The sequence below is a fragment of the Aythya fuligula genome, chromosome 2, assembly GCF_009819795.1.
Source record: "Aythya fuligula isolate bAytFul2 chromosome 2, bAytFul2.pri, whole genome shotgun sequence".
In the NCBI taxonomy this organism is placed as follows: Eukaryota; Metazoa; Chordata; class Aves; order Anseriformes; family Anatidae; genus Aythya; species Aythya fuligula.
In genome coordinates, this window is record NC_045560.1 from 41,321,645 (window position 1) to 41,349,212 (window position 27,568).

Below are 27,568 nucleotides of genomic sequence, written 5' to 3' on the forward strand. Positions count from 1 at the left end.
TCCCGTGAGCTTCCTGGTATGAATTGCCCACAGCTGAATATAGATCTCTTGTGTGAATTAACATGTAGCTCAGAGTGTATTCTAGTTTATACGTTACAGTGTGGTATCTGATTTTGCACAGTAGCATCATATCTTTTGCTCTTGGCCCTGCCTTACATCCTAGCACTGCTCCTGGGTTGGGGGGAAGCCCATCACTGCCCTCTCTCTTCTCTGTTCATATATGTTTCTGTTTCATGATAGCTGCGAAAGAGAAGCAAATACTGGCCTGAATCAGCCTGTTGGTTTGTGCAGGTGGCCAGTCATAGACAACTAGGGAGGCAGGGTTTGCAATCTGAATGAAAGGCAGCATCCAAATGCAGCCCGAGGTCAGGCTGCCTGTTAACATGTGGTCTGCCTGTGACAAGACTTCCTTAGCTTCCCATCTCATCTACTCCTGCTTCTTGCTTCAGTCCATGGTCCTAACTATTACCCTGTCTCAGTTATTGTCACCAGAGAAGCTCCTTGGAGCAGGCAAACCCAGCCATCCCAAGGAAAAGAAGACCGGTCCCAGTAGCTTAAACTACAGTGAGAAGTGCCTGTTGATGACAGGAGCACTTCCGCGTGAATCAGTACTTCTTCTTTCTTCCCCAGGATTCCTGTCATGCTTTTGGTGCTGGTTTTGGTACCATCCCAGAGCCCAGAAGAACCTCAGGACAGGCTGGACCAGTACTACAGAATGGTTTGGAAGAAATATCCTTGAGGAAAGAAGGTTGGTGTTTTCATCTTCCAAGGAATGAGGGAAGACAATCTCAGGGATATTCATCCAGAGCTCCTGGTACATAACAGTTTGGTAAGAGAGGAATATTTATTTATCACTAGAGATGAGAAGGGAGAGGTATTACAAGGGTGAACATTTTCCTGTGTATACTGAGAACTCAGTTTACCCCTTGGGAGCCACTATGTTCATGTGTGCTCCCAGAGCAGAAATGAGAGAGAGATGTGAGAAAACGTTTTTTTTATTTGTAGTTAGGTTTTGGCCATTTGGTGCAATTTATTTCCTTTTATAGGTTTTACTTCTTTGGGAGGATTCTTATGTTAGCTGATAGAGCTTTGCTAAAACCGGAGAGCATAGGAAGAAAGCTGGTCAAACTATTGGAGTACACACTGACGGTTAGGAAATGTCCATGCAACTCTTGACAGGGTTTTTCAGGCCTGTCTTGTTCACTGCTGTAAAACTGTTTCCCAAATGAATAAGTGGGAACTGATGTGATAAATAGATATTTGTGTGCTGTTATATGGGGAACTAAACCCAGGGAGTGCAGCCAAAGTTATTTTGAAGATGTGTTTTATTCACCTGGTTGAGAGTGTTTGTTTTTGTTTTTTCCACCTTGTTTCAAATGAATTTTTGGATGATAATTTTAAGATATCAATCTTAAAATTCCCCTTTCTGGAAGAATAGGACATAGAAATAAGTGCAAAAAAAAAAAAACAAACACCTTTCCTTATGAAAAGATGTATGGGGATGAGTGACTGATTTGTCCTTTTCCAAGTTCTCTTGTTTTTATCTTTTTGTGTACTTGTACCAAACTTGGCCTTAGATGAATGAAAGCAAAACTCATACTTATGAGATGTTATGCAAAAAGGTGGTACAAAGATAATCCTAACCTTGTGACTTGGCAGGAGATGAAGGTCATGTTTTCTCCTCTTCTTACTTGAAATTAAAAGGTAATCAGGTAACTAAAGAAAGAACTGCATTTATGTTCCTCTCCCTGTCCCCCCCCCAGTACAGAAGAAGGTAACAGCAGTCAGGGAGGTAAGTTCCAATGCAGCAACATTATTTTGTACATTTATTAGTAACAGAGAAATTACTACATTAATTATCAGCGCAATCCAAATAATCTGCCATCTGGAAAGTGGAAACTTTCCAGTTGTAGGAGTCAGAATCCACTGGTGAAACTTGGACATGTTGTTGCAGCTTGCATGGTGAAAGCTAAGGGTTAGGATTGAGCAACAATCCTATTCTGTTAAACATAGAATATTTTTGTTGCATGTTAACAAAAATTGTCAATATTGTGCATGCACCATTGACCCTGGAGCTGTGTCAGAGAAAAAAGAATTTTTAGCAAGGAAGCTGCAAGAAGGCTGGTGAAGGGATAAGATACAGGGGAACTTTATAATAGAACAAATTAATTGCATTTAGAAACAACAGCACCATCACTTCAGTGAAAAAGGTGTTCATTTTGAGACAAATTTGGGACTATCATGAATGCCTAATTAGGACTCTCAGTGGAATTAAACATATAAACTTGTCATGCAAATCAGTGGAGACTGAGATACCTTCTCAAGAGACACAGCATCAATATCTACCTGTGTTGGGGTTTCTCCTGCATTCTTTGGAAATCCGCTCAAGAATGAGAGTGTTTGAAGACAAATGGGTATGGTGGTGAGATTGGTTGGCAGGCTGCCTTTCCAGGGCCATGGACTGACCCTGCCCATCTCCCACTGACTCTTCCCCAGGGCTGCATTCAGCCCAGCTGCCAGAGGTGTGCAGTGTCCTACCCCACAGCACCCGCAGGCATCCCAGTATTGCTGCCTCATCCGAAGCACCCTCTGGCTGAGTCTCAGATGGGAAACACCAGCCAAGCAATGAACAAATGCTTGTTATTGCCCCTGGTTCAGAGCTGTTTCCCTCCTTTACCCCCATATTGTACTGCTCAGTGCTAGGGGTATGAGGTTTACAGCCCTGAAGAGGATGTAGCCAAATACTGATCACTGCTGCATAGCAGCTGTTACCTGACTGGCAACAAAAATTGTTTTGTGTTTATGAGGAAAGAAAGGCTTATGACACTGATCTTTTGACCTAACTTTTCAACGCAATGGTTATCATACCCCTTACTCCCATGTAGTGTGTTTGCTGCAAGAATAATTTTATTCAGGACATGTTTTCCACTGAATCATGTATATTCAAGCGCAAGAGAAGGGAGTGAGTCAGGAGTCTGGTTTTAAAAATAATCTGGCAGTTTTCTAAAGCTACACGGATATTGCTTTTCATAGAAAAAGCTGAAAAATATCTGAGGTATTTGCGTTTGGCATGCTGGTCTCAAACATCAGTTGCTCAGAACATTTTATTTGTGGAAAAGCAATGGGGAGGAAAGAGACCCCCCCCAAGACATGTGATAACTGACAGGAAATAAATCAATCCATATGTGTACTGTCGTGGCTTTCTCTTAAAAGAACACATTTTCCTTGTGCTGTAGACAATAGTTTAGTATGTTAAATTATGTGCTGCAATCTGGAAGGTAAATCCTTCCATAAAACTGTCAGTGTAGATCATAAGCCTGCTCACTGTAACAGCACTCTTTTCTGCTTCTGCAATATTCTCCTGGTACAACACGCATTGCACACCGCTCGTGTTTTCTATGAATGATGCTTTGGTAGCGCGTCCCCACATTGCACCGTCCTTGAGAGACTCACTGTCATCGCACCTCTGACAATGTGAAAGGTGGGTGTCACTAAAAGCAGCGTAATGAATTGACGGCAGATGAGCCTTGACGTGAAGATCTTTTATTCCACTTTCCTCTCTGTGAGCACGTGGGTAGCGTGCCTCATGGATAAAATGATCATTTTTGAGACATTGTGAGAGAGATATTTCTGAGGATTAATTTTCCATGGGAAAAATGCAGGACCAAATAAAATCAGTTAAGGGATGAAATATGTCCACTGTATCCCCAGCAAAAGCAGTTTTTTTTTCTGCAAACTGCATGGATACACTTGAAAGAACAGAATAAAACACTTCTAAGAGAGATCGTGATCAGTATTTTTTCCTGTAAGACTTCACTCTTAAATAGTTATTGTAGATATGAAAGGAAGTGAGTCCTTTGTACCTTAAACTTTAAACTGGGAATGAGACCTAAAGTCAGATTTTCACCTTTGCAATTCTCACTTAAATATCTTAAGTGATGATTCAAGGAAAGTCAAATATTACTTCTAAGAGGAAATAAGCTCCAAACAGCCTTTTGGCTTTGAAGTTTTTCTAAATCTGTAATAATAAAATGTACAGTTTCAGCCTACTGAGCCTATTGACTCACGATGAGAGAGAAATCTTGCCATCAGTTTCAAAATTACAGGCTGTTGGTTTGACACTGCAGACCTCTCCAGATTAACCTATTGAATCACAAAGTGATGGAGAGGTTGAAGAGATGTAGACTCTATGGATGTTCTCATACCCCCAAATATTCCAATTAATAAAAACTACTCAGAAGTTGGGAGAAAAAAAATCACTAAGTTATATGGGCTATTTCTAGAGAAAAATCTATCATATGCAATAAAATTGGTGTCTGAAGTGAGCATTCCAAAAGCAGAAGGCTATTATTTCATACAAATGTGAAGCTTAAAATAATGTTTAGAAAGCTGCATTTTTTTCTGCCTACCCATAAATCAGAGTTCAGCTCAATTCCACTGAAGGACTAGCTGTGCTTTCAGAAGAAGACAGATTGGAGTCCAAGAGAATAATGAAGAAAGAGCTGAATTACCTAGTTTAAAAGGCCAATAACTACCTATAAGTCTTTCCAGAAAAGCAAAACAATGCATATGTGTTCTGATTTTTTTCAATATATTTAATTTAATTTAAACACAATAAGATTCATTTAAGTAAAATACGATTCAGTCACTCAGGTAAATGCTATTACTTATTTCCTACGGAAGGAACTTTTTGACACAATATTATCGTTAAACCACACTGGAAACAGAGACTTAAATGCAAGAAGTAATAATTGCATGTTATTAATAACTCCAACCTCAGAACTTCAGTGTTCTTCCTCTTGCAACTATAGCTAGAAGCCATGAATTAAAAGTTTTTGAAGGTTAAATGATCTCCTGATCCTTAGAGCTGATTCTGTCATGCTGTCAGATGGATGATCTTTCGATGCTTGTTAGAAATGAGTACTATTGTTCAGCAGTTGTCTGTTATTAAGTGTTCTGTGAAAAAAAAATCGTGATTTCAGTCCTTGTGTCTGGACATTTCATGAACTTCCTAAACTTATAACTAAACTTTTAAAAGATGTCACTTTTGGGATGTCCATTTAGTATGTCTTGAAGGAGCCTGTTCTACAGAGGTTTAGGTACCTACATCTCTCAAAATCACATTATTTTGAGGTATTAGAAGATGACTAAATTTTTTAAAATCTAGGCCTAATATTGTAAGTCATAGATTTATTTGTCATAGGGGATACACTTAGAATATTTCTACAGAGGAGAGTTATGTTACTGATAAACTGTGGATGATACAAAGTCCCCTCAGTTTAGTTTTTAAAAGTGTTTTAGAGAACTGTATTTTTTTTGAAGTAGAGTTTTATTTGCTAAGAACAGCTTTGGGTTGCACATCTGTTGACAAAAACTTATATCTAGTTCTACTATAAAAATGTTGCTGTTTTATGTCACTCATGATTTGTTATGGGCAATAACAAAAAATTGGTTGTGTTCTCTCAGGGAAGTGTTTTGCTTCTTGTCTTAGTTCTTTGTAGGGCCCTAACTTCATGTCTGCTCTGCGTATTCCTTCTGTGATGCAATTCCTACCAATTTCAATAACAAGAGTTGTATGGTTAATGCATTTAATAGGATCATCCTTCAAAAGATAGTCTTACAGTTGTGTGTCTTTGAAGTATCATTTATCCAATTGCTTTTGTGCCTGATTTATTTTAACACATGAATTTTGAAACACCAGTTAAATTACAACTAAAATGATGTTGTTTCAGTGCTCCATTTCTTGATTGGGAATATTGTAGGTGTATATTTTTCAGTGACTCCTTGTGAAAACAGCTGCACCTTGGCTGGTGCACTAATGGCACATTGGTGTCTGGCTTATTGCAGAGATCTTTGTAGCAGTATTTACAGTGAATTGGTGTGGTCTGCCAGTGCATAACTATGAGGCAGAGAACTCCAACTGACTCATTAAATGATCTTATAACCTCCTTTATGTATCAGAATGTCTTAGCCTACGGAAGGACAGATAAGGACAATGCACTTAGTGGCTTGCCAATTTTCCTTTATGTTTGCACTCACTTTTCCCAAGGATATAGACAGCTATAAGTGCCACTTTTAACAATTGCATATAATAATTTGGAGATATCCCCTTAAAAAGGTCCACTCGGGAGCTTTGCAGCAGCAAATTTAAATTTACATTTTTATAGTTATTTTATCCCAGGATAATGTGCTAAAACTGGTCAGCACTTTATGCAGAAAAAGTCTCACAAACGGAGAAGCGATGCAGTGTGCTACAGCCTTGCAAACAAAATCACACCTTTTTCTGTGCCAGGTAGCAAATGGGCTTGGGCTTATTCTTTTACAAATGCACAGGTTACAATGAAAGTAAATATGCAAGATTTCAACCCTGGTGGCCTTGAGAATAACGGAGGCAAGTAGCAAATGGATGTAGAGAAACATCCTTGCTTTTTAAAGTTACTGAAGGCATCTGTGCTATTTAGCAGGTTACATCACTGGTGGAAGAGGAAATTATGATCTTATTGATGTCAGTGATCCGATGACATCAGTGGGTCGCGGTTCCTGAGATATGTGGAAGACATTAATTGCATTATTTTGAAACTGAAATTCTGCATGGCTGGAAAATGTGTATCATTGCTATGACAGCAGAAGCAGCAGAGTGGAGAGCTTTTAAAGTTGTGGCAAACACTGAAAGGCTGGCAGACTAGCTGCAGGAGGTCCTAGAGGAGCTCTGGCTGACTCACTGGGATTTGTTTTCAGATTTTCCTCAGACATCTCACCATCCTTTCCAAGTTCCTTGGTCCACCCCAGGAAGAAAATCAATTTTTGATTGTGAAACAGTAGAAAAAGCCTATAATCCTCCACTTGGATTTGGAGCTAAGAGAAGCTCATTGCAGTTTTGAAACCATAATTATGATAAAAATTAACATTCAAAAATATATACTTTAAAAATTAGATAAATTCTAACAAGGTTGACCCTTTTAAATAAAATATTTTGGGGCTTCAGAAAAGTACATATGGTTAGGGCTTTATTATGCAAAGCTTTCACTCAGGTTTTTGAACTTTAATGCTCAGCTGGGCATATGTGTGTAAGGTCTATATGCACATATGTTTCAAACAAAGGAGGCTGACAGTCTCTTGTCTGTGATATATAATCACTAATTATGGAGAGAAGGACAGGAGAAAGCTACTTGGGTAAGGGCAAGTGGCAGACAGGGCTGATGAGCAGCAGCAAGACAGATACCTGCTGTATTCATAATTCTGTGTTTCAGTGCATCTGTGCATGTTACAGTGCACAGATAGTGGCACTGGGGGAACTGCACACATGAACTCAGACCAGTGCTGATATTATTTGTGGAAACATCATCCATCTTTTTAAAATAAGCATGAAATGCCTGGCAATGTAATGTAACAGGTGGTTTTCCTATTTCTCCTGTGAAATGGGTCATCAGAACATAAAAATCTTAGTAAGAAAACAGTAAGAAGTAAGGTAAGGCCTGTGCCTCACCTTCATATCATTTTTATTTATTTTTTTGACATGTTTGCACATCAAGGCAGGCTGTAAATGAACAACATAACAAACTAAACATGATCACTCCAGACACGCCACTACTACTTCCCAAGAGATGCAACTCATACAGCTGCACCATGGTGTGCTGGCATGGCTGGAAGCCAGAGAAGGCAGCTTGAAGTCTGTAGCAATAAAGGCACACAAAAGGAAAATAACGTGGGGTTGGGAGAAAGAAACTGTCTGTGAAACTCTGAAGGTCCTGGTTTCTCAGTGCCAAATCATAAAGAAGAATGGGCAGGTGAACTGAAAGGGAAACAGAAAAAAGGAGGGGAATCTGAAGTTAAGGAGGAGAAGCTATCCAGCCCACTCACTCCTTTCGGTGTTCAACTGACCTCAGAAGCTAGCTGAGATACTGGAGCACAAAAGCAAATTTTTTTTTTTTTCTTAAAAGTCATTATAATGCATTTGCTATTCTACCTTTTCACTATGTAGTTCACTATAGCAGATATTAGTTTATTCTTAATTTTTTTTCCTAGTTGTAAAGCAAAGGCTTGGCAACCTAAAGTAGGAAAGCCATCCCTCTTTATGGGAGCAACAGTCCTTAAATCAGGATGTTGAAATAATTTGTCAGTGACCAGTACTCCAATCCATTTTCTCCTAGAGTCCATAGAGTGAGAAGGGGGATTTCTGCTTAATTGTGCAAGTTGGCCCGAGCTGCTTATATGAAGGCTGGGGAGGAAAATCTACCCTTTAGATGGTGATGTTAGCAGGTATGCAAGCAGTACGAGGGAACATGCATGATCTCCAAGGGAGTTTGTAACAGCATTGCCAGGAGTATCTGATGTTCCCAAGGGCTGGTACAACTCTAACAATTTACTGGTGGGGCACTTTGCCCTAAAATACTTTAACTTATTAAATAAGTCTATCAGTCTCTCTCAAGTTTCGTATAAACACTTTGTTCTATTGCTAGGTTACAGAAGGGTTTTCTTGAGCCTATGTACTTGTACTGTGTGGTTATTACACTGAAAAGAAGCTGAGCCCTTGGACAGGTAACCAGTAGGTTTGACATAACTTGGTCAACATGCAGAAATGACTTTTTTATAATTATTATTTTTTAATTTTAACTTGCTGGGGAGTAAATTTAGAGCAGTACAGCGTTTTGTTTTGTTTTGTTTTCTTTTTTCTTTCTTTCTTTCTTCTTCATAGCTTTTGTATGTTGTGGGCCTGTATGTGGGCTGTACGAGTTACATCTCTTGGGAAGTAGTAGTGGTGTGTCTGGAGTGATCATGTTTAGTTTGTTATGTTGTTCATTTACAGCCTGCCTTGATGTGCAAACATGTCAATTAACAAGCTAAATATCAGAGTTTTTGTGTAGGGATGAACCTTTGCGAGATACTGGTAAGTAAATTTCAAAACAGCAAAACAAATATGAATCTGACCATCCCACTTCCCAGAAAAGCCTAACCCAAGTTAAAGATTATTTTATGAGATTATTTCTGTTATCATGACAGGAGCACAGTTCTCTCATTGAATGACTTAGTCCTCTGCCCTTTTCCTAGCTACAGAATTGAATAACCCTCTACATTGCCAAACAGCAGCAATTTTTTTCTCCATCTGAACATTTTTTTCTGATTTTTTGTTCTTAGATTAATTTTAGTGAAATAAAAAAGTTCTGACCAGAACAACAGCACTAGGAAGCTTTGTTAAAGTAAGTCTGGCTCCAGTGAATTTGTTTTAAACAGGCTTGAGTCTCACACCTGAAAGAGAATGCATGGATTGTGAGCAGCAAGAGACCTCTAAATCCTAATCCACTATTTCTGCTGGAAGGCACAGGTTAGGGTAAGAACAGTTAAAACACTACTGGACTTCTTTAAATCATGCAATGCCAGTGGAGTTATTGAGGCAGGCTTCCTGGCTGCAATTGCCCTCTGCAGAAATTTGTTGAGCAGAGTCTAAGCCTAAATTTAAGCACTGGGTGCTGAATTTCAGAGCAGGGAGAACCTCACAGACAGGGATGCCTGGATCCTGTGCGATCCTTTCTGCTGAGAGCAGCCTTCAGATGGCTGTGGCACAGCCACTGAGTAATCAGGCCAGTAATTAAGCTCCAGTTCTCTATTTGTGTTTATGTTCACACTCAAAATTAAAGAGAAGCTAATTTTTTTGAACTTCATTAAAATAGGCTTAACCCATTGGGCCAGAAAAGGAGCAGTGATGCCTGCTCCATCTCTAGAAAGATGCATTTTGATGGTTTGGCAGAGCTGAATCTTGGCAACAAACTTTAGGCTGATGAAATGATGATGTATCTGATTTTGAATTAGTCTAATGACCAAATCCAGAGACAGTCTTGCACTGTAATTATATGGAAAACTGCATTATGAGCTGTAATACATACTTCTTTAGTGGTAAGCCCTTACACAGTTCAGGCAAGCTGACTTTTCAGCAAGTTGTGAGTGCAGATGTCACCATCCGCATACCATGTGTATGACACATGGTAACAGTTTTATACCATTAATATATGTCCCCTCGGCAGCACATTAACATTCCTTGCTGAGCATAGCTCATGGATGGGCTCCAGCTTCTGAGACTGAGGTTACATTTTTCAAATTGTATATTTTTGCATTTGTTTGCACTCTTTTTTTTTTTTTTTCTGTGAATATTCGAAGAGATGAGTCTACTGGCAGAAATGTTCATGGAAACAGCGAATTGTAAACTAACGTTAGAGGATACTGCAATGCTTTGAGAACCTGACCATGTGAGTTAACTCCATCTGGGCAAAGAGAAAGGATGGTTCTTAGCAAGAATATTAAGAAACAGTCAAAATTTTAGGTTTTTTTTTTTTTTTTTTTTTTTTTTTATAAATCTTCTTCAGGAGAAAAAAGTATATATTTTCTTGTGCTTTCTGTAACACTTGAATTGGGGAAAAGGAAATTGACATTCTTGTCCTTCAGAAAATTCCTATTTCCAACAAACCCCTGCTGTTATAAATCTGACAATATCTGAGACTTATCAGTGACAAATTTCATGCAGGTATAGGAATAATGTGAAAGCAAATGCAGTGCAGCAATAATATTACATCTCCAAGGCTGGTTTCCAAGGCTGCTCCTTTGGTGTGTGGTTGAGAAGAGCAATAAAAGTCTTGGTGTGCATTAGTCAGGGAACAGCTGAGAAGCAAATTCCTTTGCACTGCCATGATCTGGGTGCAGTCAGGAATAGTTTTGCTCACCCTGGGGCATAGTCTGTAATATCCTGATAACATAAATTACAAATATGGTGGTTTTTTGTTTGTTTGTTTGTTTTTGGTTTTTTTTTTTTTTTTTTAGGGTCTTCTCTATCCTTCTATTTTCCCTTTCAGAGTCCATTTTCATCATGGGTTTGTACCAGACGGTATTAATTTTGCTTGATTGTTTTGTCTTTACTATTTTGACTTTTTCTTCCCTTTTCACTTTTCATTCTTCAGGAAGCTGAATGATATTGCTTAGCATCCTATTCTTTTTATCATCCTCATTTCATATCTGTCCATCAGCATTAAATACTGTCAGTTTTAAGCTTTTGGATGATCAAAGCAATTCAGGTTCTCTGCTGCATCTGTTTTCCTTTGTTACTCATTCTTGCTTTGTTTCTATCATTCATGCAAGATGCGGCCACCTTTTCAGCCTTTTCCCTGTGTTTCATGTAACTCTGTTTTAAACTTTCTAGGCCATCTTACCATTCATTTCACAATTCCCACACCTCTAATTTTGTTATTAACCTTGACTATGAGACATTGTCAAAAATGCTTTCAGAAGTGAAAACAACACATTCAAGTGAAAGGGAAATCTGATACCTGTTAACACATGTCTTCTTTTTAATTTTGAAGGTCATTGTGTTCATTATCTGCAACTATTGGCTTTTTTGGAGGTAACTATAGCAATCAGAGGAAAGGGTGTTTTAAAATGGAAGTCCCAAAACTATGAGCATTAAGTCCTTCTCCCATCCCAAGAATATAGGCATGTTTCTTTTTGTTGTTCTGCAAATGAAAGCCATCTCCTAAGGCTCTCTCCCTGCCATCAGGAGCAAGCCCGCCTCTTTTTCTTTTTCTTTTTCTTTTTTTTTTTTTAATTTTATTTTTATTTTGTTCAGCATCTCTGTGGGTATCTGCAGTGTGTTTACCTGGGACTGGGTAACCTCAGTTGTGCAGGGAATCAGCAGCTCTGGTCCACCTGAGTTGTGTTTTGAGTGGGGATCCAAACCTGTGCTGGAGTCCTAGGTATGCCAGAGTGCAAACTGGATGTCATCATTGTTTTCATGTTCTTCATGGTCTTCATGAAAACTCTGGGTCAATTCGGGGAAGAAATTTCAAGCCCTTAGTACAGTCACTTGTTCTATATTATTACAGCCCAGCTAATGCTGCTGAGCAGGCTGAAGAGAGGTTGGATAATTTTGTCCTTGGGCACCTGTTCCAGACTGGCTAATTTACATAAGTTAGCCTTTAAAGGTGCAAGATGTGATTTACCTTTGGTATTTGCTTTTCATATATAACTGCAACCTAGACAGACTTGTCAATTTCTGCTTTATTTCATGGTGCTGCCTGTCCAGGTGTATATGAGCAGGTCTGAACTTCTAAAGCTTTGGTATGCCTCTTGGCTGAAAGTGATGTAGTAAAACTCAGAGTTCATAACAACCTTTCTATGTCAAAACACTAAAGTTTTACATTTGTCTAATATACTTTTACTTGGACCTTAGAACTCTCATAAAGTATTTGCTCACGTTGACAATTTTACCTGTTCTCCTAACACAAAGAATCCTAGTTATTACTTTGTCTGACACTTTTGGGCAATGAATTTCATTGTAATTATTGTTCCTACCCTTTGCTTTCTTCCCTCATATAACATTGCCTGACACTTTCTATAATTAACCAGAAAAGCTTAAATATTATCCACAATTCACTGCTTTCTGCCAGAGCTAAACCTTACTCTTTCCATGTCTGGCTGGCTAAAATGCTAGATGCACTCCACACCAGCATGGCCAATATGAGCTGAAAGGGACCTGCCTTTTGTCTGACCAATCATTTTTGTCACCCAGTACTAAAGGCATCTTGAATTAACTATCTTGAACTTATGTGTTGTGAGCTACACTTATATTTTTCAGATTAGTTAGACAAATAGCCCAATTCTTAATGGAAGATGGTGAGGGTTGAAAACCACTGCTACATTATGTATTTAGAGTACTGTAAAATCCTGCTTGAAAGTCAATCCTTGTATCATTAGAGGATGAAGTTAACCCAACCCACTGCAGGTTGCCTTATGGGGACTGCATAATACCGAACCTTTTTCATCCTGAGTAGGGTCCATGGTGGAAGTTGAGGTGATTGTCTTGCCCTAAAGAGCTTTGCATTGTGTCAGTCCAGCCGTACCATCTCTGTCATTCCATACAGCAAAGACAACATTTACATGGTCTTAGGGTAGAGCAGCAGGAAGTCCCAGAAGATCAGTCTCTTCTTACCCAGCAGAAATGAGATGAGGTCAGGAAACAATTCCTGTGGCAATTGCCTGCGTGTTAAATCTGAGTACTGGGGCACTCCAACATGCTGGATGGGAAAATCTGTAATTATATAAATGGCAATAAGAAATGTTTCTTCTTATCTTCCCTCTCCAAACTTATGAATTTATGTATTACAGAAATTACACTGGTCTGAAATATAGGATGAATTGTATTGAACTTGATGTTCTTGATGGTCTTTTCCAATATACATGATTCTACAATTCTATGATTCTATGATATTTTGTATTAAATTTGTGGCAAGTTTAAGATGAACTCTTCTGAAAACCAGAAATATTAACTTTGTTCATATAGGAACAGAAATCTTCATCAGTTTGAGGTAGACACTTAAGGAAGGATAGTAGGGAAGTCCGTAGTTACCACTTTTTATGGTTAAAAGAAATAGGATGAGAAATAACACTGAGAATTTTAGAAGGACATCATATAAGTAAGGCACATCACTGATAACCTTATCTAGAACAACATGTACTGTTCTGCTGTTGTGTCTTAGAACAGATTTCTTTAAAATAGTAATAAAAAAATAGAGGAAAGGGAAGGACAACAAGCTTGCTTAGCAGCATAGGAAATTTAAAGGTTTCCTTAGATGAGGAAAATGAAAAGAAGAAAAAATTAAAAGCAACAGGAAACAACATCTCTAGGACACAATCACTGAACAATAAGATATGTTTCCATTTCTTTTCATGCTACAGGAGCAATTAATGATTATCCAATGAAATTAAAATACTGCAAATCCAAGGAGAGATTTCTTATGATCAATAAGCTGGGGACTCATTCCTATAAACATCTGAAGAGACTTTTTTTTTTTAAAACCTGAACATGGAGCTTTTTTGTTTGTTTGTTTGTTTGTTTGCCTTTAAAAAGAAAAAAAAAGACTGGAAAAACATCCAGATTTTAGCCGGGAAGGAAAAATGATTCGGGGCTTTGTTTTGAATGACGTCCCTTCTCAGGACAGCATCTATCACATGCTTCAGTCAACATTATGATAACCTGCGGCAACCAGGAGAGATGGACTTGTACATATAATTAAAATATTTTCCTGATTATTAGGTAGATGACCCAGATGTTACCAGTTATCTGTTGCCTCACCAAAAGCACCTATTGATGTCTACAGACTGTAGTTAATATGGATGTCTGATCAAGGCTGGTGCAACTGTTTGTACTTTTTTTTCCTTCTTTTAGTCATCAATGGCTTAAAAACTTGATGAAACTCCCAGTTTACCAAGCTCCTGAGCTCCTGATTGCCAAAAGTGGGATGATACATTTGGGACCATCCACTCTCTTTGGTGTCGAAGACAGGACACCTTTGATTCAACACATCATGGCTGTTCTTAAGATCACCAGGAAACAGGAATTTTGCTTGCTGTTAGCTATATGCCAGGGAAGTAATGCAAGCATAGCTTCTACATTTAGTGCATAATGCCTAGATTTTAAAATAATCAAGAAGAAGTCTTTATTATTCCAAAAAAAAAATAATAATCTTTTAATATAGATATTATCAAATTAATAGTGTCTTCATTTGTGGATATATTCACTGTAAATAGCTTAATCATTTTTCTGATGCCAGAGTGCCTCTTATCTGATGACTTTTTATGAGCACATAAAAAAAAAGGTGGCGTATTTGATAAGTCTCTATGGCTTCCCTAAGGAGGGGAGAGAAGGGAGGGCTGAGTGATTAGAAGTCTGATTACTGCATAATGAGGAACTTTACTTTCTAAAATAAAATTAGAGTAATTATGAAATGACATATTCACATATCGGTGCAATGACTTTACTAGGGTTGCCATAGAGCTAGAGATCATAAATACGTGGAACCACCATAAATTCTGACACTGTGGTGAGTTTTAGGGGCTGACACAATCTTGTAGAGAATTTGAATCTTGTGATCTGAGTGGTGGCTGAACACACTGCCTGACAAATGGACATGGGAAGGGCCACATTCAGCAGCAGCATAGGCATCCCTGTCATCTTGCATGAGACTGTGCCCTAAGGAATTCATATTAGGCTAAAAACAATTGCAAGGGGTGTGATTCTTTATTTTGCAGTTGTTTTGCCTCAGTCTTCCTAAACCTTTCTTCCTTTTCCTTCCTCTAGCCTGTCTCTGACTCTTCCCTACATTTCTGTGTGGTTTAAAGGATGTACACACCCATAGCATCTCTCTGTTGGCCTGAAAATAACCTGTTGATAGAGTCACCTATACGGACACTTGGCTTAGAAATTGCATCCTGAAAGTCATCTAGCCAAGGCAACGGGATGGCACTCTAACAAGAGTATTGAGGCAATTCTACCCTAATGCTGACCCTGGCCCCTGGTCTGAATGGGAATGCCACTTATTCTTTTTTCCAAGGGGCACTCTTAGGGCAGGCTCAATACATAAACAAATGTGAGTCTCACTGACTTCACCAGGAGCTGAAGCTCTTCATAAAGAAAGACAGCAGCAATGATTAGCACTGCTGTTCTTAGGAGTGTCTTGCCCCAAGAAAGTGCATTGTTAATTCTATTGACCAGATAAATGACCTGTCACTCTCCATAGAGAAGAAAGGATAAGATGGCTGTCATCTTATTTTCTTTTTTTCTCTCTTTTAACCATTATTTCATTGGTTAAAGCATTTAAACATGTTTGTTCAGCACAAAAGTAGGGAAGTCTAATTCTACTTTTTTTTTTTTTTTTCTTCTTCTTTGGGTATTTATGAAAATCTCCTTAAATGGAGCTATATTTGATACAGTAGAGTATTTGGTTTTGTTTGTCTTATAATAAGTTTTCTGCACCAGTGTGTTACTATAACCTTGTTATGGCTCTATAACTTTGAACTAGGGATTGGATCTATCAAGGTCTTAATCAGGCAAACAAAGAAGAGGGGGATATAAAATCTGTTCATGCTGAGATTTCAGTGCATGCAACCCACCCACCAGATATACTTAGAGAGCATCTTTTTGGAGAAGAGCAAGAACGTTCGTGTACTTACACAATGCATCATTAGAAAGGCAAAACAAAAGTCCAATATGTTTCAGGAAATTCTGTCTTTGATATAACGGAGAGCCCGCACTGTTTTTTAGAAATATGCACAACAAGCTGCAGAAGAACACCACAAAGATGATCCTCTAGCTCTTGGGTGGGAGATACTAATATAAATACAATTCCCTTCTGCAATTCAGACCTCAAATCCTGAGATCATTTTAGTCTTCATGGCTATTATCACGTGCCTCCAGATCATCCTCTGAAACAAAGGACTGAAGCAGGCGGTAGTGAATTATCTGACAAGCTTCAGAAGTGTATTTTTAAGGTGAAAGAAATGATAAAGTCTTGAGATGTTCAATAAAAGGCTACTTCTTTCTGCATGGTGATGCTGTTCGGAGTGCAACTCTCAGTCCCCATGGAGCCAGGAGTAACATGGGACTGGGAAACTGCCTCTCCCAGGCTGGTCTGCACAGCCACTGTCATGTCCCTAGGAAATCAGATTGCAGAGATCTGGGTCTTGCTTCATTTTTTTCCTAAAATACCCATGATCAAAGGCTTGATCAGCTTGAGCTGTTTCCTCCACCCATTCCAGATTATGTCATACACTGTCCTCGAGCACAGACCTCCCTGTATAAATTTAGTGATGCTGCAGCTCATAGCCTCTCCCCCACATGGCTTTTGGGACAGCTCACTTGTCCTCTACTTGGGAGTCATAACACAGCTACCCCTTCCTCTTAGGACATAACTTTCCAGATTTTAACAGCTAATTGACTGATCCTATCTAACTTCTGACCTAAGAAATAATGAAATGAGAATAAATCCATCTATTCTACTATATAACCTTATAATCAATCATTTAGTTATAATTTTATAACTCGCAGTACCCCCTCTACTTAAACAGCTGTACAATACAAGAATTTTCCCTACTAAATACAGAGAAGATTTACCACAACTGCAACACAGAATAACACTCAGATAAATTTGTGATGAAATCTAAGTCTTATAAAGTAATTATAACCAAAAGGAAACTACTGGAAAAATCCACAGCTATATGCAATTTTGCATGGTAAAGTACATATTTATTTGAGATAGAAATACATTATTTATGTTTATAGTTCTGTATTATTGTAGGGAATATCCCTGCATACTTCTTGTTTATAGTTAACTTCTCTGAATGATTTGAGTTGGGTGTACAGTGATCCAATCACACTAATATTTTGTAATATTGATGAAATCTTTCTTTTTCTTTTTGCCTTAAAGCGACATGCAGGAGTGGCATAACACAGCAGAAGCAACTTCAAACTTCGCACAACCATAACGTGTAATAAGTTTCCATGAAAAAAAAAAGCACAGATGTATAAAAACTGGTGCTTAGATATACCTCAGCATTCCCATGCATTTTTGTGCCTATGCACAAAAGGAAGATGTAAGAGGACTCAAAGCACCAAATACTTGCACGGAACCTCTTTTGAGTCTCTCTACAGTGTTAGAAAGCTGGTCTTTTTGGAGGAAGGCCCCAAACCTTAGGGTTACACTTTTGAATGTGCTTCACATAAAGTCACCCCAACTTCTCCTCTCTTCAGCTTGGCACTACTTTTTCTCCCAGGCTGTACCCTTTCTGTAAGGAGACTGCTTTGCCGGGTTTGCCTGTGGCAGAAACCTTCATCTCCATAGCTTGTCTTGCAGACTTCTCACATAAAGACATGGAAGACAATGTGCCAATCCCCCAGAACACATTTTTGTTTTTCATTACTTGTGTCCATATGGGTCTGGCCTCAATTAAGCCTATTTGCCATATTTTATGCAGATTTGCCAGGAGAGGAGTCAGCACACAGCACAGTTGAGACATGTATAGGTAACTGAGCTTCAGCTGCTAGAGGACATTCCCTTTTCAGACATTCCCATTTAACTCAATTCTTCTTGACTATGTTCTACTCTTTTGTGCATGACAGACAACCGTTTTCTCTTAGAGCCCCCTTTTTGCCCATACAAAAATGTATCTGCTGTTATGCTTAACAGCTCATGCCCATGAAAGCAGAAGCTAGTCAGTCACCTTAGTGAGGGTCTGCATGCCTTCATTTAGCTCAGCTGCTGGATGGAAGTCAGTCTCACAGAGTGAGCTCTCTCTGTTGTGGGGTGTTGCCCTGTTCTCTGATTCTCTGTCTGGATGTTGCTGCTGACTTGGGTAGGGAACCTGGAAAGACTTTTTTTTTTCTTTTATTTTTCCCCGCCCCCCCCCCCTCATTCTTGTTGCCTTTAGCAGGTGAGGAGAGCTTGGTAAACATCTAGAGAGAAACAAATAGGGGCATAGGGGCTCATCAAGGGCCCCTCCCCTCCCCTCCATCAAAAGGGAGAGGGGAAAACAGCTTTTTTTGCAAAACTTGTAGTTATTGTGCATTGCAGAAACATGGCCTGAAAGTGCTTCTTGTATTAACGTGTATGGATCTTGTAAAAGTGAAGTATGCTGACTCAAGCTGAAAATGTAGTGATGTCTGAGCTGCTGACACAGCGTGTGCACATGGTAAACTGAGCACCTTGGTTGCCAGCTACAGAGAACACCCACAAAGTTAGGAGCCCTGCAGTGGTTTAGGTACCTAGTTAGAGCAGGCTGTCTGGGAGGCAACTCAGTCAAACCAGTTGCTGCTGTCACAGGAACCTCCTCCTGGAAAGCTCCCACTTGCTAGCTCAGGGCAGTGCTGCCTATGCTCAGCTCTTCCCCTTCCCTCCTGTGGGCCTGGAAATGGGGGCTCCTTCCTTCACCCCAGCTGGAGAGGGAAAGAAGGGCGCTTGATGCACCTGACTCCATTTCTAGACAGGGACACAAGGCAGGGAGGTGTGCTCTAGAGCAGTGGCACTGCCGTGGCTGTGGTGTCAGCAGCCCCTTCCAGGCACTTGGTGAGATTGTGCTGGTGGAAGAGGAGTAAATCCTGCCTTTAACGATGATATTAATGAATTTGTTCCCCTATGCATGCATGTCTAGATTTATTTCCCAACATCTTGTACATGTCTGTATGCTCAATGAGCAAAAAAAAACAAAACACAACAAAACAGCCCAGCAAAGGAAACACTTAACTCTGAAGGAAAAAGGATCATAATACAGCACAGATCAGCCTAATTAACAAGGTTTGAAGTAACTGGAGTAAATTAGCAGAGACAATTAATTTACCCTGCATCAAAATACACATTGGAATGCTGCAGAGCAAATGCATAATTTTCATCTCTGATTGCTTGAAAGAACTTAAGGGACCTGATATTCAGATTACTTTCCCCTGATCCCTGAAAAGCATATGGAGGCTTCTGGTGTTTTTCAAATTTTAGTGCATGATGACTGGAATTTAAAGTATTTTTCCAGGGCTTTTGCTTTGAGAGTCTAGAGTGTGATCGCCGAGCAACAGTACATCTGTAACATTAGCTCCTTCTCGCCAAAACTAGGGCTTTACAATCCAAAGATGCATGGGAAGGGGGACAGGGTAGCCGGATTCTTATGACCTTCTCAAGGAATAGGATTATTTTGGGGCAAGAACATAGCTAAGGCTTGAAAGTTAAATAAAGAGGTGTTTGAACTAGGTCAGAATTGTTGCTGCAGGAGAAAGCACTCAGATGTAAAGGTTAGTTAGAAGCCGGGCTCAGCTGCACCCTCAAAAGTGCAGCTGGGACAGGCTAGTGAAAAATTAGTGCAACATCTGGATAACACAGACAGATTACTACATGCCAATTAGCCTGTAAATTTGGAGCTTTGCACAGATTTAGAACATCACCTTTCTGGCTTCATAAACTAGCTCTCTACTTCTAGAGGAGGCTGATTGTGTTTATGATGGTAAGTTATAACACTGCTGTAGAGTTCCTTGGTGGTGTTTACTGAATTCTGCATAGAAGACTTAGGAACACGAAAGACTCTCCTGGAAGATTAACAAAGTGCATTTTGGAAAGGCAGTCAATTGATTGCAGACCAACTTGTTTCCTTCTCTGTGTTGCCTTATTTTTCATTCACTGTTTAATAATGGCAAATTCTGCCTTATTTTTCATTCACTGTTTAATAATGTCAAATTCTGCAGCAGCTTCTCTTCATATAATTCCTTGTACTAAGAAGACATGTCTTAAAGGCCAGCTCCAACCATCATAATGAGCAAATGTAATTCTGAAGTGGGTGTACTAACCACATAAATATCCACCAATAGTAAGTCTTTAAACAGTTCCTCTGGCTCAGAGGAAGCATATCTTCAGATGGATGGCTTGGCACTTTTTTATATTTGTGTATTAGAAACTAATTCAAGGTGCCTGCTACTGAAATGATGGCTGGCAAGAGTAAAGCAAGAGCCCATCCTTCAGTGGATTAAACGTTTGTGTTGCAGTGAATGATGAACTAAGTGCATTTAGCTCGAAGACCTATACTACCATGTCCTCTAATGCATGTGTGTCTTTGCAACTGCCACTATAAATTACTTTAGGAGGAACTTGTAGGTTGGTAGGCTTGGATCATTTTCTGAGTGTGAATTTGTTGATATAAGTAAGATGCTTTGTAATTGGGGACATCCTCTTTGGGCATGCCCTACTTACTATTTAAATGAGGTGATTCTGAGAAAGGAAATTAAGAAATGCCTGCTTTTCCTCATCTGAATAGCTCTGCAGAGAATCTGAACACTGGTGTTACCACTTGCACATTAATGAGAAGCTAGTAGTTAAATTACACCAGTCTAATGCGAAGTTTCATATGCAATTGTGGATAGGCACTACAGCCAAAGAAAAATATTTGTGTTCAATAAACATTCATTTTCATTACGTCACTGCTTTTTCACTCAGGTGGAAAAAGTACATCAACGTAATGTATGGCTTAAAAATATTGGAATATTTTAATTTTAGCTGCTTTTGAATAATTCTGTACTTTTATCTTCTGAAATTAACATTTCATTTACTATAAGTCAAAAGATGCCAGGATATATTCTCCCTTCTTATTACAGTTTTACATTGTAATGTCTAATAATAGCTTAAGAAATTTCTTCTGGATAAGATCCTTGCTATTCTTTACAAACACTTCATAGAATTTCAGACTTGGGATTCCTGGAGATCTGTCACCAAGGCCTTGGCTCCATCACTGAAAATGACACTTTTCACTTTCTTCTGTATAATCTGTATATTTTGCAGTTGGGCCAAACCCAGTAAAGCTCAGAGAAGACAAATGGAAGAAGATTTTGGCTTTAAGTAAAAGTTAACTGGCTGAATATATGTATATATATGTGTGTATATATATTTAAGTTGACATCATTAAGCAGACTTTTTTCTTAAGAAGGATGTGGAGGCAAATTGGTATATTGGGTATTATTGTTTAATTGAATTGATGTTTATATTCTTAAAGTATAAAAGATTTCCTAAATATTATTTCAGATGTAGTTACTTGGTAATCTTTAGTGCCAGATGGACAAATGTAAGTGGAAATGAGAAATTCATAGAGTAGCTTGGGTTGGAAGGGATCTTAAAGATCATCTAGTTCCAACCCCCCTGCTATGGCCAGGGATTTGAATGCAAAGGTGAACTTTTGAACTGTCAACTTGAGTTGAAATGTTTCTCAGCAAGCTGTCTGCTGATGAGCAACCTGTGGAGGGTCCGACTCATGTTCATGGAGCGAAGACTCAGGTGGTTTGAAGTGTCCTGCAAACATCATTGAACGGGCTGAAGGGGGTATGTGATTTTTATTTGTGGTTTTGATGAACATAAAAGAGAGAAATGTAGGGTATGAGGCACTGCGCACCCCCCACCCTCATGGGCTGAAGACAGGGCAGTGAGCTGCAGCAGAGGTGAGGTTGGGAGCCAGCACGACAACAGTGGGATGCAGCATCTTGGTGCTGAGAAAGTCCTCCAGAGCTCTTTGCTTTGTGCTGGAGCCTGGCTGCCCTAAGGGACCCCCACCACCTTGTCCCCACATGGGGTGAGCAAGCATCACACAGGAGCTCTGGGAATGAAACTCCTCTTCTGTGAATCTTTTCCTTTTTACTTTCTTCGCAAAATATCCCATCTGAGGTGGGACTCAGATCTACAAAGCCACACTTACCAATAGTTTGCCCACCCGTATTTGTTTGGGAAAATGGTAAAACCTGGGATAAAATGGTGGAAAAAGGGCATGTGGCTGCCTTGCCAGGGAAGTCTGCTTGTAAATGTGGAGAGATTCCTGGGAAATTCACTTAGATTTAGCTAAGTCATTGTCAAGTCATAAGTGAAGAAAGAGATTGAGAGAAACAAAAATAGCAGTCTCTTATTGAATATTTCAGATAGACCAGCTCACACTGAAAATTTCCTGAAAGTATCTTTCCACACAAGCAGCTAAAGCCAAAAATAGATCTCAGCTTTAATAATCTAAAAGAGATAAAATTGGATAAAATTGGACAGTTACTTTTCAGTTTTAATCTTTCTGATGGTATCCCCAGAAGAAAGAAACTTTGCATCACATCAGAACTTGTCAAGTATTTTTCAAGCTGTTTAATGTTTGAGAGGAAGGGAAAGGTAAGACAAAATCCCCAGTGAGAGTTTCCATCATTTCCTTTGTTTGCATTCTGATGACATCTGATTACTTTACTTACAAAGATATTCAAGTGGCTATAAGTACTTCACTAAGCTCTTGTGTGCCATAACTGCATAAACAGTTCATCAGTAAATAGTGAGCAGATCTTCTAGGAGCTGTGAGATTCTGCTTCTGCATCTGTTGGTGGGTCTACCTCAGTCAAGCAGAGATCTGTGTTGCTAAAATGAAACACAGATTTCTCCTCGCTTGTGCTAACAAACCTGGAAACAGAATGACAGGAGGTTTGGGGGAAGACCAGGATATTTTACTTCGAGGCATAACTGAAATGTTTCAGTGGGTCAAGGAATTTCAGCAAGCAGTCTTGTCAATTAATGCTAATGCCAACTTAGCTGTCTCTTCCAGAAGTTCATTCTCAGTCTTCTCATTTGGGCATTCATTCAAGGGCTCTGTCTAAATTGGGAGACCTGATTAGTTGCTGGTTTCCTTCCAAATGTACCTTCCTTTTCTGACGCTGGTGTCTGTAGACGATGAGATGTCTGCTACTTCAATTAGTGTTGACTCCATTTGTAATGCTCCTAGGGATCCAAATCAGACAACACAATGACTTTTTGTTGTTGTTGTTGTTGTTTTCTTTATAAGAAGCTGAAGATTTAATGTTCAATACTGTTGGGAGCATTTCCTTTGTGGCCTCATAATGTAGATTCAGAACTTGCCTTTCACCAGCTAAATTGTTCTAGTCAGTGACCCAGGGTCGCAAATTGCTCTCAGTGCATCTTTAAATTGCAATATGTCAGTGTATAAACAGGTACTTCCATTGCAGGTTTGAGCGTATCCTCATCTGCTTTTTTCTTGATTGTGCCCGAGCAAATGTTCATGCCCTAGAGGGGGTCAGCCCTAAAAATAAACATTTGTGGAGATTTCACATGATGAATTATTGCAGTTCAACCGGTAATTTCTAGAAAGGAAATGAAAAAGAACAAATGAAACCATACTGCTATCCTTAGTCATTACAGTGGAGAAGGAAAATCACAGGGAGAGGAACAAGGTGGGCAGGTAGTACTGACACAGTGCATCACCAGCCAAAAATACCTCAAAATGAAATATAAATGTGCAAGTGAAACCCTTCTCCTAAATGAGTCTGTCATTAGCTCTGTACTTGGATGCAGTGTTTCTGGGACAAAATTTTATGGGAAATGTCTGACAGGATAGTGATGGAAGCCCCCTATTAGCCTTAAATCTGTTCTTTTTTCTTTTTTCCTATAAAACCACACACATAAAACCACCCCAAAACACCCAGACATAAACCAAAGAAATTCCCCCATAATGGAAGTGAATGCCAATATTAAGACAGCATAGAAATATGTCTAAAATCAGCACTGTGGTATGCTCCAAGCTCTGCTCCTGTGAAGTCAGTAGATCTGTACAGCATCATTTGCAGATTCTGTGCGTCTCTTAGACCATCTAAGGGCATGTCATGCATGCTGAAACTTTTGGATATACCACACAGAATACCTGATTTTGCTGTCATCTTCAGTTGGTTGAATAGGCACAACCAACAATAATTACTGTACAGTAGCTATTAGGAGTCTTTGCTTGCTCATGGTCTTCAACCATGCAGTTAGGAAGGAAAAAAAAAAAGCCTTCAGCTGGAGAACACCTATATTGTATGTCAAATTACAGTTAGAGCAAAGAAATGTTGAACAAGGAGAGGCCTGACCGGTGGTTTTCACAACTCTTTCTGGTAGTTGCAGTTAATTAACAGAGCAATAGAAGTCAAAAGAGCCTGACTACTTATTCCCTCCTGCTGTGTGGAGCTAAAAAATAACTGGTGTCATTTAGAAAAGGACAACAGCAGACACTATGTACAAATCAGTCATATAAAGCAAGAGTTTAAATCTGTCAGAGAAATACTAGTCACTAAGCTGCAATCAAAAGTGATAAATCCTGATTAAAGAGGGGATGAAATGGAGACAGCAAAAGATCACTCAGTGTTAGGTGGCAGCTTCTGAAAAGTACAGCTTCTGAAAACTACAGCTGTAGTTCAGCAAAGCAGCAGTTTGCATGTCCTTTTCATCTTCAATAACGAACCCACCCCTTATGTATATACCTATGGGCTCCTGCATGCTTAACTGCTCTACTAAATCAAAGCTTATGTTAGGAGGTCTTTCAAAGTGGTGTTTACAGACTGACAAGCTATGTTTATCTTCTGGATGGGAGAACATGAAGCAGTATTTATCAGCCTTTTGTAAAGCAAAAGGAGCTCCTAGAAGTAATCTTTGTTTTAAGATTTGTTTGTGTGCATTCATACATAAAACACTAATCTGAAGACGATATTTTTTTTTTCTTTTTCCTTTCTGTTTAGAGTAAATAGTTATCCCAGCATTTGGCACAGTTGTCTGCAAGTTACTGATAGAATTGCAGCACAGGATTTTTGGTAGGAAACACAGGAAGAAATGGCACTTTCTCTCATTGCTCATCATCAGCAAAGTACATGTGGTTCAGAGGAAACAATATTTGAATACCATAGTGTTTTTTTTCCTCTTGTTCAGGAGCTCAGAGATTAACAAAGCTGATTTTATATTCTCAGCCATCAACTAGAGTCCTTGCTACTCTACTCAAAACAACCTGTGCAAACAGGTTATTGAGTGATGAGGCTGAATCTGAAGTGCTTGAGGGAAATGCCCTCTGATACTTAGGATCGTCTTACGTGGATCCATTCTGTTAAAATGCTACTACACAATGATATCAAGCAGGCTTATGTTTATTTATTTATTTATTTATTTATTTTCCCCAAGTACTGCAGTAGTTCCTCCTTCTCCTTTCCCCCCATATTTACAGATAAAATATTCAAGTTTATGTCAGCTTAGAAACTAAATTTAGAAACTCTTTGGGATCGTATTCTGCTCAATATTATGTGCAGATTGCAGCATACTGTAATATTAGGATTCTTTTAGATCTAGCAGCTGCCTCGGGTAACATTGGCCATACGGTGTTATTTATGTTTGTGCTCCCTACCAGGAGCAGATGGAGTCTCCTCCTAGCAGCTTTGCTGCTTCATGCGTGGGAGGCCCAGAGAGTAACTGTTGGTAACTATTCATCTGCCCTGAGTCCTCCTCAGTCCTCTCGTCCACGAGTGCCAGTGAGGCTGCGGGTGAAAAGCAGGCTCTGATGAAGCCTTGCCACTAACGCCAGCTTGGCGAGGATGACTTCTGCGTGTGCAGTGCCTTCAGCCTGCTGCCATGCTTGCATTTGATCCCTCTGTTGCCAGGCCATCTCCGTGCCTCCAGCACTTGCAGGGAGCCGGGTGCTGGTTGATGTCCGGGTGGCAGAAACTGAGTCCAGATATGGCCTGGAGTAAGGTTTCGACAAAACAATCTCAAAAGCAAGCTTGGGTACTGTTACAGTGGTTGCTGCCGCAGTAGCCCCTGCTGTGCTGCACGTTACTTGCTAAGCACTTCCCCATCTTCCTGGGGAGGACTGGGGACTGCAGGGAGCTCGGGGCTACCATGGCAACACTGCTCGGAGAAGCAGAGCTATCTATTTTAGGTGATTTGGGCTGAATGAAATAAACAGAGCAACTTTTGGGGAGGTTGCTCTAGGAATCCCCTGGGGAAAGCTTCTGCTCGATGATCTTGAGGTCTCTTCCAACCTAGAAATTCTGTGATTCTGTGTGATTCTGCTCTGGGATAGTGTTTTCTCATCTAAGGGATGTTATATTCAAGGCTGTGCCTGGATGCACAGGTGATTCCCCTCTTTCCCAGAGTGCTTTATTTCTATTTAATACAAGTGAGGCAAGACGAAGTCATTCTTCGCATGTAAGTGTTTGAAGACATAGGTGGGTACAGCACAAAATACATGCAGTGGTCAAATACCATTACTTTATAATATATATATATATATATGTTCTTGAGCTCCTCCTTAGTTTAGAAGTAGCTTCTTATATGGGACACTACTTAAACTGACATAATGTAGTAAGGGAAAACAAGTAGGGAGAATTTTTATTTTGCTTCTCCATCAGTTTAAAATAAATCCATTTAAGTCAGAAAGAGAGAACTTATAATAGTATATATATATATATATTTTATTATTTTTATTTTTATTTTTATTCTTTTTATTTCGGACAAATCAAAGCCTCAACTCAAAGTGTCCTGATAACATATTCCCAATGCAACACTTAGTGTTTCATTTTTTTTAAATCATGCTCGGCATCCATGAAGGCAAGTTGCTCCCTGGAACCCAACAGTGGCTTGTTACATGAGAAATCATGTCCTTCTCTGTTCATGATTATTTATTGATTAAAATACAATGGACTGAATTGCAAACTATCCCTTGGACAGCTTGAGTGCCGTATCATTCATTTATAGCACTTAAATATAGCAATAAATAAGTAACACAGTGTTCTGAGTATATCTGGCTATTCTCACCTTCCATTTATAAATTTTGAAGCTGTTGTTTTTGGTAATCATAGACTGTATTTATTTTTATAGTGCAAAACCTTTGTAACTAAAAGTAAGCAGGGCATTCAGACTGAATTGCAATTTTAATTAAATTTTTGGCTTTTTGTCCTAATTGGGAAACACTTTCAGTGACAGCTTGAGAACACACAAAGGAAGCTTTCAAAATGTTCTCATTATCTATTCATATCTCAAATAAAGGAGTTTTTCCATATTGTTATCTAGGATTTATGTGAACCACAGTGACTTTCAGTCTCTTTTTATGCTTCTGATGGTTTAATTCAGATGCCTCTAGTGAATTAATCTTTTTAAGATTCACTTTGAGCCCATTAGAAATAAAATATATGTTGCCCCCATAAAGGATTAGAATATTTTAAAGTTTAAATGGCATGTACCATTGGACATACTTTAATGATAACAAGCATTGCTTTTTTTTTTTTTTTTTTTTTTTCTCCTGAGTTTCAGGAAATATCAGCTGAATGATTTAGAGGACCAGGAAAAGTAGAATAGGCTGGGTGAGCATAAATGGTTTTATGACCACTTGTGGTTTAGGAATTTATTGCAGCTGTTTTCAACAACCTGATTTAAAGTTCATGTACGAGAATGTTTATGAAACA

General features: G+C 39.1%; 1 protein-coding gene across 1 annotated transcript in view; it reads left to right on the forward strand.

Moving 5' to 3' along the window:
* Positions 1 to 809: 809 nt before the first annotated feature.
* Positions 810 to 27,568, forward strand: part of LRRC3B (leucine rich repeat containing 3B) — a 165,523-nt gene continuing 138,764 nt past the window's right edge. The window contains exon 1 of the mRNA XM_032182717.1: positions 810 to 829. The gene's annotated coding sequence lies outside the window, so the exon portion shown is untranslated. The remainder of the gene's footprint in view (positions 830 to 27,568) is intronic.